Here is a 13,032-nt window from a genome sequence, read left to right as displayed (position 1 = left end):
GATGTTGTAGATTTTGCACCATTTAAAAGCATTACAAATGTTTCACTAAAAATGTATTTCCAGATTTCAAATCCACTGGTTTCCAAGTTCTTTGACTTAAATCCACAAAGTGTTGGAGCAAATGCTTGCTTTAAACACATGGGCACTCACTATGTAGTTCATGCTTAAACAGATGCATGCACATTTTATTGCATTAGGACAAAAACACATTGCACTGATTAAAGTCCAAATTTGACCATGGGATTCAAGAATCACTGTGTGTATGGTATGCACAAGATTATACTAGCTCATTATAATGGTCTTGTCCAGCCTTTTATTTCAATTTAAAGTACCAGAAAGAACTATGTAATTAAAATTCATTTCTGAAAAAGATTCAAAGAAATCACAGGCAATGAATTAAGGCTCATAATAATTTTGTATATAATACATTATTACAGTAAGAGGCAGTGAGAAATAAGATTAAAGAGTGCTCTCAGATTCACACCTGATATTATTGGCAGAGCTTTAATCAACCTCCAGGTATTCTGACACCTCGTTCTGAAGTAAACAGAACTCCTTCTTATTTCATGAAGAGAAACACTACTCTATTATTGTCTATGTGCACAAAAACTATCGGTACAATTTTAATTTCATACAGAAGCAATAACTCAGCTGCTATCTGTATGAGATTAGTTATGTTCCACAGGATTTACAAAAGCAGCTTCTGCTATATTCCCTGACCTTTCCTTACAGAATTTCTGATCACCACTTCAGACAGCTACTAATTATAATACTATAACACTTTGAACATGCATTATCTTTGCCAAATCAGATTTTTAAAGTTCACTTGCAATTTACCATGAAGTTTTTTGAGTCATATCAACATCCACTCTAAAATATAAACTACAAACTACATTTACTGGAAATATCCTCTCAGAGATGATATGAGACATGCCAGAACCCTGACCTATAGGCACTTTATAAAATTAGATATGATGCAGTACAGCTTCTGTTAAAAAAAAAAAAAAAAAAAGGAAAGGAAAGGAAATAAAACACTAATTGGAAATTTACCTCTGCCATGTCCAAAGCAGATTAAGGAAAACAGTGTTGATAAAACTTCATGGAACAGAAGACAGCAAATCTAGAAATCAGCCTTACCAGCCTGTTTAAAAACTCAGGTAAAATTCTTGTATGTTTGTCTGGGCCTCTTAAAAAAAAAAAAAAAAAAAGATTTTTCAAAGGAGCTGAATGCTTGGAATTTCTGTATGACTTTGTGGTGAATTATTTATTTACCTTTTTAAACATGGCAAGGATGACAAGATCCTAATCACTTTTTCAGCTGAAATATCAATGCTGACTATAATTTCCTTGGCACTTTTCCTTCATCTGGGCTATCAAGTTTTCAGCAGGCCAGAGGTGCTGCCACGGGATTTTCTTGAAGCTCTGCAGACAAGAAAAGGAAGACTTTTCCAGTTGGATTTTCTGCATGGAGGACGCTTGGCTCCAGTATCCTCGGTTGGCTGTGCCTAGAGGAACAGCCAGTTCTGGAAGAATAACTTCCACCCTACAGCAAATTACAGCCCAAGGAAGCAATTTGACAGAGAAGTCTGGCTGGCAGGTTTCGTACCGCCTTTTAGTTTTTATGGAAACTTATGGCTCCTATTAGATTTCTGACAACGTTACTGTATGACGGTGGACAGCATCTGAGAGGCTTGCAGTGGATGGTGGAGATATTTCTGTAAACATGTCTGTCTGCCTTCCCAGTGACATCACACAACAGGCTTGTGTTTTTATCTATTTAGCTGCAGAATCAAGTGGTTTTCTTCTGAAGGATGTTAAAGAGCAGTTGCACTATTTTAGAGCAAAGAGTTTTTTTAAACAAAAGTAGATTAATCAGCAAAAAGATTGCACAGACTGATGGGCCTCAGATAGAGGGAAATTGGATTTGATGATTTAGGACATAACTGTCTGATGTTTCTGTGTCTATAGACAGCAAACAAAGGCACTAGGACACAAAATTTTTCATAACTAGACCAGGACAGACCTGCAACTATTGTGATCCACTTTATTTTATGGCAGCACTTTGATGACTATACATGTGAGGTGATGGCACCATCCTGTTCCTACTTCACAGGTGTGCAAATCACAGCTGGCAGTAATTTGCATCCTTTTGAACTTGGATGAAGAACAGGCTAATGGTTAGGTGTGCATTGAAACAGGACTATTCCTTGGCCTCTAGACTGACCTATCTAGGATTTGAGTAGAAGCACACTGAGGAGGCACATTCTCTGCCCATGCTCTGTTCCTATTCTGTATATCCTAGTGATCTTTTAAAGTTATTTTGGGAAGGAAGGAAGAATCTTTTTTAGATGTTTTCTAGAGGGTGTGTAAAATTTTATGATTCTCATTTAGTGTTTCTCTACTTAGTTCAGCACTAAGCACCAGCTTAAATGATAAAAATACACAGCTTTTCACTCTCTCCTGTTTTTTTGTTGTTCAGCCAAGCAACAGAAAAGATGAGTTTCTTATCCAGAGAATCAGTTAGAGGAATTGATTGGGTTGCATGTGATAAGGCCTCCAGCACTAGTTTGCCAGCATCAAAGGGCTGATTTCTTTTTTCTGTTTTCCCTTGGGCAGATGTTCTGAAAAGTTACACACATCTTTTTGTCACTACTTAACGACAGAAAAATTCTTACAAATTAGTAATACACTAATTCCTGACATAGATATTTTTGAACATTCTGGGTAACATAAGACTGACTTACTTAAACTCCTGCACACTCAACATACATTTTGAATACTTATATACCCACTAAATAAAATGCTTCAAAGTGACTCAATGCTCCTAGGCATTGAGTCACTTTTGAAAATGAAGTTGAACATCAAATATATTCCTATTCCATTTAACCATTTCTGTAATGTACTATCATAAAAAAGCAAATTATATCTCAGAAGCTTAAGCACTTCAGAATAACTCAAGCTAGAATGCATGCACGTATGCTTCAGTCTCTCATTAAAGGATCACAAAGTGTTTATGTACATTTTTTGGTTTCATACAGAAACACTGCTGCTCTTGCAACCTGCAGTATGAAGATGTTCAGTGCTGGGCTCCCCAATACAGCAGAAACACGTAGCTACTCATGTGAATCCAGCAGAGGACTCCTAAGATGATTAAGGACTGGAGCATCTCTCCTAAGAGAGCTGCAAGAGCTGGGCCTTCTCAGCCTGGAAAAGAGGGCTAAGGGGGTGATCAACATGTATAAGTATCTGAAGGGAGGGTGTATCTGAGGGAGAGTCTAGGGCCAGAGTATTCTCAGTGGCACCCAGCAATAGGATGATAGGCTACAGGCACGAACTGAAACACAAGCAGATCCATTTGAAAATGACAAAAAAATCTACTGCAAGGATGACACAGCACTGGAACAGGTTGCCCAGAGAGGTGATGTATTCTCCTTCCATGTAGATATTCAAAAGCTGTCTCTAGATGGTCCCTTCTATTCTCAAACTCTCTGTGATTCTTTGATGCTATGATTCTGTGATTAATAAAACTGTTCTATTGTGGCCTAAAGGTGTAACAACATGAAAAAGCCTCATATACCATGCCTACACTGAGCAATCTCAGGAAACTTTGTCATTTAGTGAAAACACTGACATTATATTTTATTGTCTATCAAAGATGTTGCAAATGTCTTGTGTTAAATCATATTTGTTTTTCTATTAGCATTGATTATGAAGGCTTCCAGTGAAATAAGGCCATGCGTTAGCCAGCCTGTGAGTAAAGTCAAAGCTGGACAGCAGGCCACATTGAAAAAATCCTTGCCCTTCTCTCTCAGGGCTCTGAGACATGCAGTAGGTGTAGGTGGCTACTCATGACGTGCTTGCTGAGCCTCATCTCTCCCACCACCAAAGAGAAACTGGTCAGAGTCCAGTAAAACTAAACATCCTGAAGAGGGAAATAGGGACTGAGCAAGCTCAGTGTAGGTTAAAATGTGTTCCATCGAGTCCAGATAAGTCAGAATACAGCATATTTACCATGATTTTGAAAAGTACTTCAAAGTGTCAGTTCTAAATGTTCTGACAGCGATCCTGAAAGATGGCTGATAGTGTTTCTCCTCATTCAGTAACCCCTGAGCCCATAATAAGGTACCTATTTCTGCATGCCTTCTCACAGACGTTTTATGAGTACAGAAGGATCGACATCTAAAAGTACAGTTTTTACTATAACAATCAAAGGTACGGAATGAGAAAATAAATGTCTCTTATCTTCTCATAGAGCTAACATTTCATCCTTTAAAATTTCTTCAACAAATATCTTTCCACTCCCTTTTAATTAGGTGTGTCAAGTTCTAAAGTTGAATGACCAGGACAAGATCAATTCAAAATCTTACCATAACTTCAGTCAACCCACAAGAATCACATACAGCTTGATTAAGTTTCTGATGAATTGTTAATACTGCACAACACAGAGCCCTAGGTATCATCAAGTACATTTAAATATATTAGCTAGGATCACAGAAGATGTAAATAGGTGTTCCTGCTTTTTTCATGCCTACATGACACTAAACATCTAGGTGATTCAAAAACTGCTTCAAGCGCTTCCATTAGAAAAGATTTAAAAACAGACTGTAAACATTTCACACCATCTTGTTTGACACTGTATTCAGAAACTGATTTGTTAGAGATCAAAAACTTTCAAGGCTAGCTGCTCAGTTACATTTACACAAAAATACTGATTTAAAAAATAGTAAAAAATATACTCTAATAGATATTGCTGCTCTTTAGAGGTAGATTTGCAAACAAGGTGTGCTAGCCACATAGTTGACAGTCTTGTTACACAGGCCCAATTCAGCAAAACAGATTGGCTTGTAATTATCCTTAATACTGACCACGGACAATATAATCTATTATTACTCTATTTTTGACTTCAACTGGATTACTCTTATGCTTCATAAATCTGCTTAATCAAAATACAATTTCATAAACCACACTGTTGTAGTGTCTAATTTGAGAGTGTAATTTACACCTATAATGTGATTTCTGCTTGTTGAAAATTTCCTCTTTGTGAAAATAGATGTCTATACCCCTCTATTCCCCAGTCAGTGTTTGAGCATGTAAAATGCTCGGTGAGGATGCAAGGACCACCCTTAGGCAGATACGTAAGGGTCTGAAAACGGGGGGCCATGGTGAATCAGTGCTTGGCCATTCCTTTCTATTATTTGACACGAGAGCAGTACCAGGAACTCCTGAATCACACCTTTGTTTGAGCTTCATTGTGTTATGTAGAGATACCACATCTCATCTCATCTCTCTGGATGATGTTTCTATGAAATAGGATGACAGGAGAAAAGAGCAAAAAGAAGCTTTCTGGGTCTCACTCTACTAAAGGGGGATAATTTTAAAGCTGGCAAGTTTTTAAAGCTGGAAACAAAGATGAGCAAAGCCAGTAGTGGCACAGAGAAGCTGATCTCCCTTCTGTTTAGGCCAGCACTACAGCAATCTTGATTGTGCTTAAGACTGTCTGAAGACAAACTGCCTCCAGCAGGACAAAACCTTACAGAGGCAAACCTTTGTCCTCTATTCTGTTTCTAGAATACATCAGAATTTGACAAAACACCTTCTGTCCTGATAAACTTGGAGAGATGTTTGTTCTGGTTCAGTCTCATCTTGAGCTGCCTGGGAGGCCGATTCTTGAACTGTTTTAGTGACTCTTGCTTATGGGTTCTTTTCAGATACTTAGTTTTTTGCATGAAATGCAGGTCTGAGTGATCATGCCACCTTTCAGCTACTAAGTCATTTTTATTTTGACATCTTTTACTATGTGCACAAATTCTGCAAACAGAATGATAAGCCACTTTATGAGTACACACAGTTATTTACTGAACAGTGTACCAAACAGATAGCTATGATTAAAAATTAATAAGTTCTTCAGCTCCCATGCTGACAATGAGTGAGGTTCTCCTTGCCAGCAAGTTGTCAGTGAGACTAAGGAATGCAGGCTCCCTTCGGGCAGGCTGATCTTTGACCTTGCTCAACCATAGTTACTAGTACTGCAGGTTGTTCTTGGATGGGCTTTTGGAGCCGTGCTGTTTGGGATGGACATGGAATGTTTGGGTGGTTCATGGAATAGAACCTGAGACTGGGCTACAGATCTTGCCTCAGCTTACGCCACACATTCTCTGAAATAAAAAACATATATATGAGAGAAAAGAGGGTAAACATATTTGATTTCATCTGCTATTGTTTCTAATATCTTTTAGGAAAAAAAAATACATTTGTGATTGCACATGTCTTTTTGAATGTTTAACGGATACACAGTCTCAGGCTAGGTTTTCCTTCAGACGGATTTACTCCCATCTCAAACCAAGGCTGAAGATCTTGAGAGAATACCTCGATGAGAACCTACCAAGAAATTTTATCCGTGTATCATAGCCTCATCGATAGCCTGGTCAAGTTTTCCTGGAAAAAAAAATTAAGAAGCTCCAAATCAGAATTCGATGGAGCATAAATAGTCTTGCCTCTCACTAAGAAAGAGTGTTGAGAGGATATATATATAATGCAATGATGTCTATGAAAGTGGAATGCCTTCAATTTAGTCTATCCTCTCGAAGAAAATAAATTCAAAATTATTTCCCACACCCCATATAGATGCCTACACTTGTCTTTCATCCAGTTCAGTGCTCTAGACACCTTCTAGCTAGATCTAAAGCATTTTTGGAAACACTCTGGACCTGTTGATGGTCACTCATTTTGTGATAGTCCTTTCTTTTTCCTTTTTTTTTTTTTTAAACCTGGCTTTTATATACCTGCCTAGGGTGGTGATGGCATTAGAGGAATGAGAGAAAATGTCCTCTAGGTATGACCAATAAATGTAAATTTGAATAATACAGTTTCTCAATTGTGTCTTTTTGGTGACCAATGTCAGAATGAAGGAAACCATTGCCAAAGAAGAGCAGATGCACTGGACAACACATTAGAAGACATGGTCCTGGAGGTGTTCCAAGTATGGAATTCTTGACATACTCAGAAGGAGGATTGGAATCAATACTGAACTATTTCATTATCAAAACAGAAAATGTCTCAAGTGAGACGACAAATTGTCTGTGACTTGGTGAGATGGAATTGTGCTTAAAGCTCATATGAAGCAGTTGTCTCCTACCAAAAAATTAAAATTAAAAAATCTCCAGTCACATGCTGCAAGAAGGTTACAGCAGCAATACAGATATTTTTACTGCACAGCTGTGGATGTAACTATGTCATTGATCCAAAGTTCCAAGGAACAAAATTCTCATTTACGCAATGATTTATAGAGTCATGCTTTATTACAAATTGAATATAAAGATTATCGAATTTCAAGGAACCAGGGGCCAAAGCTTAGTTTCAACTCATTGTTAACTAGTAGTTAGAAACATTTCAATATTATCATTCCATAGAAATGAAAACATAAGTCATTTTAGCAACTGCGAATGTTATATTAGTGTGACATGACAATCATGCATATGATAGCTATCAAAGATCTCAATGTACATATCATTCTTTTTATCTTTGTGGTGGTCTTTACCACCTGCCCAAAACCTTTGGAATCATAATATTACTGGATCTATTTCTGCGCAGTTAATAAAGTGGAATACACTGACTGTGGTGCTGTGTTCACTAGAACATTCTTAATGTTTTAAGTAGGACAAAAAGGATAATGAGCCATTGATGTATTGGCTAGGAAGCCAATTAAACAAGATGTAGGAGTTTGTTATTTTCTCCACTGACCTGTAGAGTTGAACTAGTTGATAAACTTTGTTGAAACTGTATCTTGCTTGTCCATTAACACGCCAAAAAATATTGACTTGGAAATAATATTGAAGAGTAAGTCCAATTTATTAAGGGAGGAAAACTAATAGGTGGATAACTTCTTCTCAGTGTCTTCCTTCATGGAAACTAAATATGAATATAGATTTTTGCAGACATAATAATGTACATTAGGCTTAGAGTAGTCTTCAAAGACAGCACATTACACTATGCCCTTTATACGTGGGACAATTTTAGAAAGCTTCTCTCAGCTCTTTTTCCATGAAGACAATAGTGGTAATTGCTGAGACTGAAGCATTTTTAGTTCATTTCTGCCTTCGCTTTTAAATAGTTGCTTTTTTCAGTTCAGCATACAAAACACTTGTGATGCTTAGGTCAGTTCAAGGGATAAAGTTATCCTGGCATAATTAGCATCTTTAAGATGTGCCTTCCAACCAGACGATGCAGATTTTTCTACATCCTGAGGTGTTCTGTCTAGTCTTGAAAATTCCCAGACAGTGTGTTAGTAACAATATTAACTAGGAAATACAAAAAGAATTTGGCCACGTGCACAGACTGAAACCCGGCTTTTGTACTATACACAGGAAATATATGCAAAATCGAGTAATTTGCTCAGTCCTTTCATCACAGATGTTATGTATGCATTACATCGAAAATTTCAATCATATAATTAAAAAATGTGTAAATGGACCACATTTTCTCATCCTTTACTTTATTTCTTTACATTTCTTTCCATAAAGCACAAGGGACTTTCAACAGATCAGCTAGGAGTGCCATTAGCTTCTAAAATTGCCCAGGCTTCTGATGAACTTGCAGCCACATTCCATAAGCTGAGCAGCAACAGGCTGACATAAGGTGCCTTAGGCATTTTTGCTCCCAGGCTTGCTCCACTGAGGTGGGCTTTACATTTAGCGGGTAATCTAAATCAATTCTGGAAGAATTTCTATTTTGTACAGTTAGCAGTCTCGACTTTAAGGAGGTAATTTTAAATTTTCTAAGAATAGGAGTGTACCAGGTCAGCTTCAGGAAGAGAAAGCACATACTTCTGATTTCATGTATCATCTCAATCCTTTGTTGAAGATTGAGGATTACAAAAGTGATAGGAATAGGACATATTGCGAATAGCTTGTTAAAAAACAAACATCCAATACAACCAAACAACAGCCCACTCTGCCTTCCTGACAAGCTTTGTATTAGCGCTGTTTTCCAGGTTTGAAGTGAATGACATCATTTAAGTAGGTTAGACTGAAGCATTAAATGATGATTGGTTTGAAAGAAAAGCAGAAATATTAAACCCATTGCGAAAGTTTGGATAGTCATGGATCTTAACAGTGCAAAGGATGTGTGTCTGTTTTTATGAGAGGACGATACCAAGAGCATCACATCCTCACCAAAAAAATGAGAATGATTTTGGACTGAGGTTTCTAGGACAACCACATACCATGAACTAGTCAAACATGGAGGAGAAATTCAAGCAGATGCCAATCAGCATAAACACTTGGAAGAACAAATAACTATCCCAAACAGGTTTGGGTATCTACGAAAAGCTGAGGCAGGACTTTGGACTAAGGAGCAGATGATATGAAATGACAGAAATAAACTACCAGCAGCAATAGTTTTTCTAGATGGCATGACAGACAAAGAAAAGGGACACGTAGGAATACCACTGGATCCAGCAGTTCTCCTGCTCACCAAGCTATCCACTGGCAGTTTGCATCAAGTATCATCAATATGTTACAGGCAGAGGAGTTTGTGTTAATGGTATGCATACTAATGCAAAAAGTGGAAGCATAGTTGGGAGTTATGGGCATAATCCAAATACTGCAGTCCTAACTGTTAACGCACACAGTGACACTGACAAAGTTATCATCTAGAACAGGAGAGATTTGTATAATAGCATTGTATATAGCAGACATACTTGCTATTATGCTTTACTTATTATAGGAGTTTAATCCAGTAAAAGACTGTTCTGAGCAGCCACTCTTGTGACTTGAGAAAGGGGCTCAGGATGGCAGAGAGAGGAAAGGAGGGCTCCCCCTTCAGCTCAGTGACCATCTTGTGTTCTGGTAACAGAGGAGACAAGTGCTCCTCCCCTAAACAGTTCTGCTGCGGGAGGGAAGTCAGTCATGAGTATTCAGTTAAGACATTTGGCTGTGTTTTATTCTGTTTACTATCACATCTCTGAGTCCGCAGAACTGAGTCAAGCTAATGCTAAACTGACTCATGATGGAATGAGGACTGTGCATTTGAAGTAAAACTAATATGAAAGAATAAATCAATTTTTTCTCCTTGTTTCTCTTAGGATGCATGCAGAGAGAGCTGGAACAGCTGAGACAACTTTCTGCAAGTGACCCCATCCATTTTTTTCTGACCAGGTGGTATTGAAGAGCATAAGCGTTTGTGGGAGAGCGGGACCAAGTAAGATAACAGGGTGCTGGAGGATAAAATGGAATGTTAATCGTGGCTCTGAAGGATTAGAGAAGGGCAGATAGGATCATGAAGTTTTACTTTTTTTTTTTATGTTATTGTATGGTTTCTTGACATTTTTTCCGTTGTATCTTTTCTGGAAGTCGGGAAAGCTCTTCTTTTAGCAGATGAATAGTAGTGGTCCATCAATCTACTCCATAGGCTCTAAAAATCATGGATCAATATAATATGGCTGTGCGATCAAAGGCAGAGTTTCTAAACGGATCTGGAGGAACATGAGTTGTAATGCACAAGGGACATTCTGCCAATCCAGCGGCTTGTGATACAGAGCTCATGAGTCAGTAGATGTTTCCTTGTCTCATGTTATATGCAAGCCCTAAAACAAGAGTCTTCTTTTTCTTCTCCCTTTTTAACAAAAAAGTAAAGCTATATTTTATTGTTGATGTAATTTCTCTTTTTAAAATACTATTACATGATAAAACTGTTAAATGTTAGGCATAGCCCCAGTGGAACTAAGTATATTTCCCTCATTGAAGGATTTAGCTCAAAAAGTTTTTTTGTTTGTGAATTTCAGTAGCTTTACATGCCAAAATAATGATCAAATCCAACAAACTTAAAAACTCACAAATCTCTTTTCCCAAAATGATGTAGCTATTTCAGGTCATACTAGATTTGTATATACAAATTTTCACACAGATGGTGAGATAAGCTTTCAGACAAACTTCTGCTGTGACTCTTGTCAAATGGGGTTTCTATCATTCCCAAATATTGCCCATTTTATAATTATAAATCTGTTTTTATTAAGTTAAAAGATAAAGGAAATAAGGTAATGGTGAAAAGTGGTCAAAAGATGTTTGATAACATAGACTAAAGATAATAATGTCAGTAAATGAAGTGTAGTATTACTCAACCAGTTTTCTGAAAGTCACTGCAAAATACTTGCCTTCCCCAAGGTTGTCTGTGACCAATTACTATCCTGCAGAAGCTTCCAAGCACCATTGTTGCCCAACGACACTTCTTAGAAATGGTACAGCTTCTTGCCCAATGACACTTCTTAGAAATGGTAGAGCTTCTGCCAGTAGAAGACGGCAGGAGTTACAATCCTAAAACTATCGCATCTTAGAGAGCTCACTCAGCACTCCTACAGTGACAGGCTTTACCTCAAGACATCTCTTTATAAATACCCCTACCTTTTTTTTTATCAAAACATTGCCAAATGATATGGAAATACTGTGGAGATTCAACAACAAAAAAAAGTCTGCAAAAGAGTAGAATTTGGATTACCAGCCCCAACATTTCTCAGTCATCCCCAAAGGACCTTTCTTAGTGAAAGCCCACTTGAGAAAAGGGACTAAGGACTAAGGAGGAAGGCGGAGGCAGCGTTTCCTGTTCAGCTTGTCTTGATTTGCTTCAAGAGCAGGAGAGGGTGGTTGCAGTGCAGTCTTGAAGGGATATGACGTGAATTGTTAGTGCAGTTGGAAATGCTTGGGAGGCTTAGGTCATCCCAAAGCTATAGCGGAGATTTCCTGTATAGGAGAATTCACTTGACCTTTCCATGAAGTTTCCTATCTGCGGAACAGAGAAAAGAAGATACTGCAAGAATAAAAAACAATAACGATAGCTCAGATCATTAAAGGGGCCACAGAGAATTCTTTCAGGAGCTCTGCCACCTCTAGGGATGTTCTGGTGGGCCACCCTATCCTTCCCTAACACCACGTTACTTCCTTGTCCAATCTGTTTTACTAACTGGAGAAAGGCTAAACACAGCTATGGAAAATAACATTTATCAGGAGTGGTAAGTAAATGGTAAAGGTGCTGGTTAAACAGTGGTTTTCTTATTGCTGTTGGCAGTGCAGTTTTTTTCCTTATGGTGCTGCAGCTGCCTATATAGAGCGCAGGCAGCGACCGACAGACCTCTCAGTGCCCACACACCCTCTGCTCCGTCCCAGCGTGCAGAGCCCGCACAGCTGGCGCTGCTTCCCCAGCGCAGGCAAGACATGCGGGAAGGGAACTTCCGTCCTCTCTCCGGTCCTTGTCACAGGCTGCGCGACGGCGTTTCCCTCCCGGAGAGCAGCCCCACCTGCAGCATCCCCTGCGGAGGCGGGGGCTGCCGAGGGGACCCCTCTAGTGCCCGGGACCCTTCACTAGCCCTGCTTGCCACGTGAGGAGAGGCAACTGTGGGCTCTGCAGCTCCAGAGCGACCCATTTTGGTACAGCAGTGAAACACGCCGCCCACGAGCCAGGTTCCTCCGCTCCGTTCTCCTTTCAAGCACTTTGTTTAAGTCCATCTAACTTCACCGGCTCCAGCGTGCAGCACAGTGCCTGTAAACCCATGCTGGCTCATTTCTGAGGAAAGACTGTTTAGAAGTGTGGGGAATACAGTGCTATTGATGCTCATTCTGCCATGCCAGAGCAGAACTGCTTCTTCGACCTCTAGTTATGTAGTAACAAGGGGAAAATTTCCTGAAATTAGACTACTGCAGGAACTCTGGTTTTAGTCACAGTTGTCATCTGAGAAACAAATTTCCAGACATTTTTTAATTTAATTCACTTATTTTTCATGTAACTGGATTAGAAAATGTGATTAAGCATCACAGAATCTTTGCCATTGTGCTTGCCTAACCTTTGGTGAAACATGAAACAGGCAAACTTATTAGAAGTAAGAGGGAATGGTGAAATCATTTGCCTGGGTTTGGTACAGTGGTTACCTACTAAGTAGGAGACTAGAGATACAAAAAAGCTCAAGTAAAAATGGGGGAGGAGGAGGAGGGGAAAAGGTATTATGATCTTTGTACATGAAACTGCTTCTTGCTTTGATTTGTTGGT

This window comes from Tinamus guttatus, unplaced genomic scaffold, assembly GCF_059628265.1.
Source record: "Tinamus guttatus ecotype Peru unplaced genomic scaffold, ASM5962826v1 Tinamus_guttatus_pri_ptg000716l, whole genome shotgun sequence".
NCBI lineage: Eukaryota > Metazoa > Chordata > Aves > Tinamiformes > Tinamidae > Tinamus > Tinamus guttatus.
The sequence above is the reverse complement of the archived record's forward strand: the minus strand, read 5'-3'. Positions refer to the sequence as shown.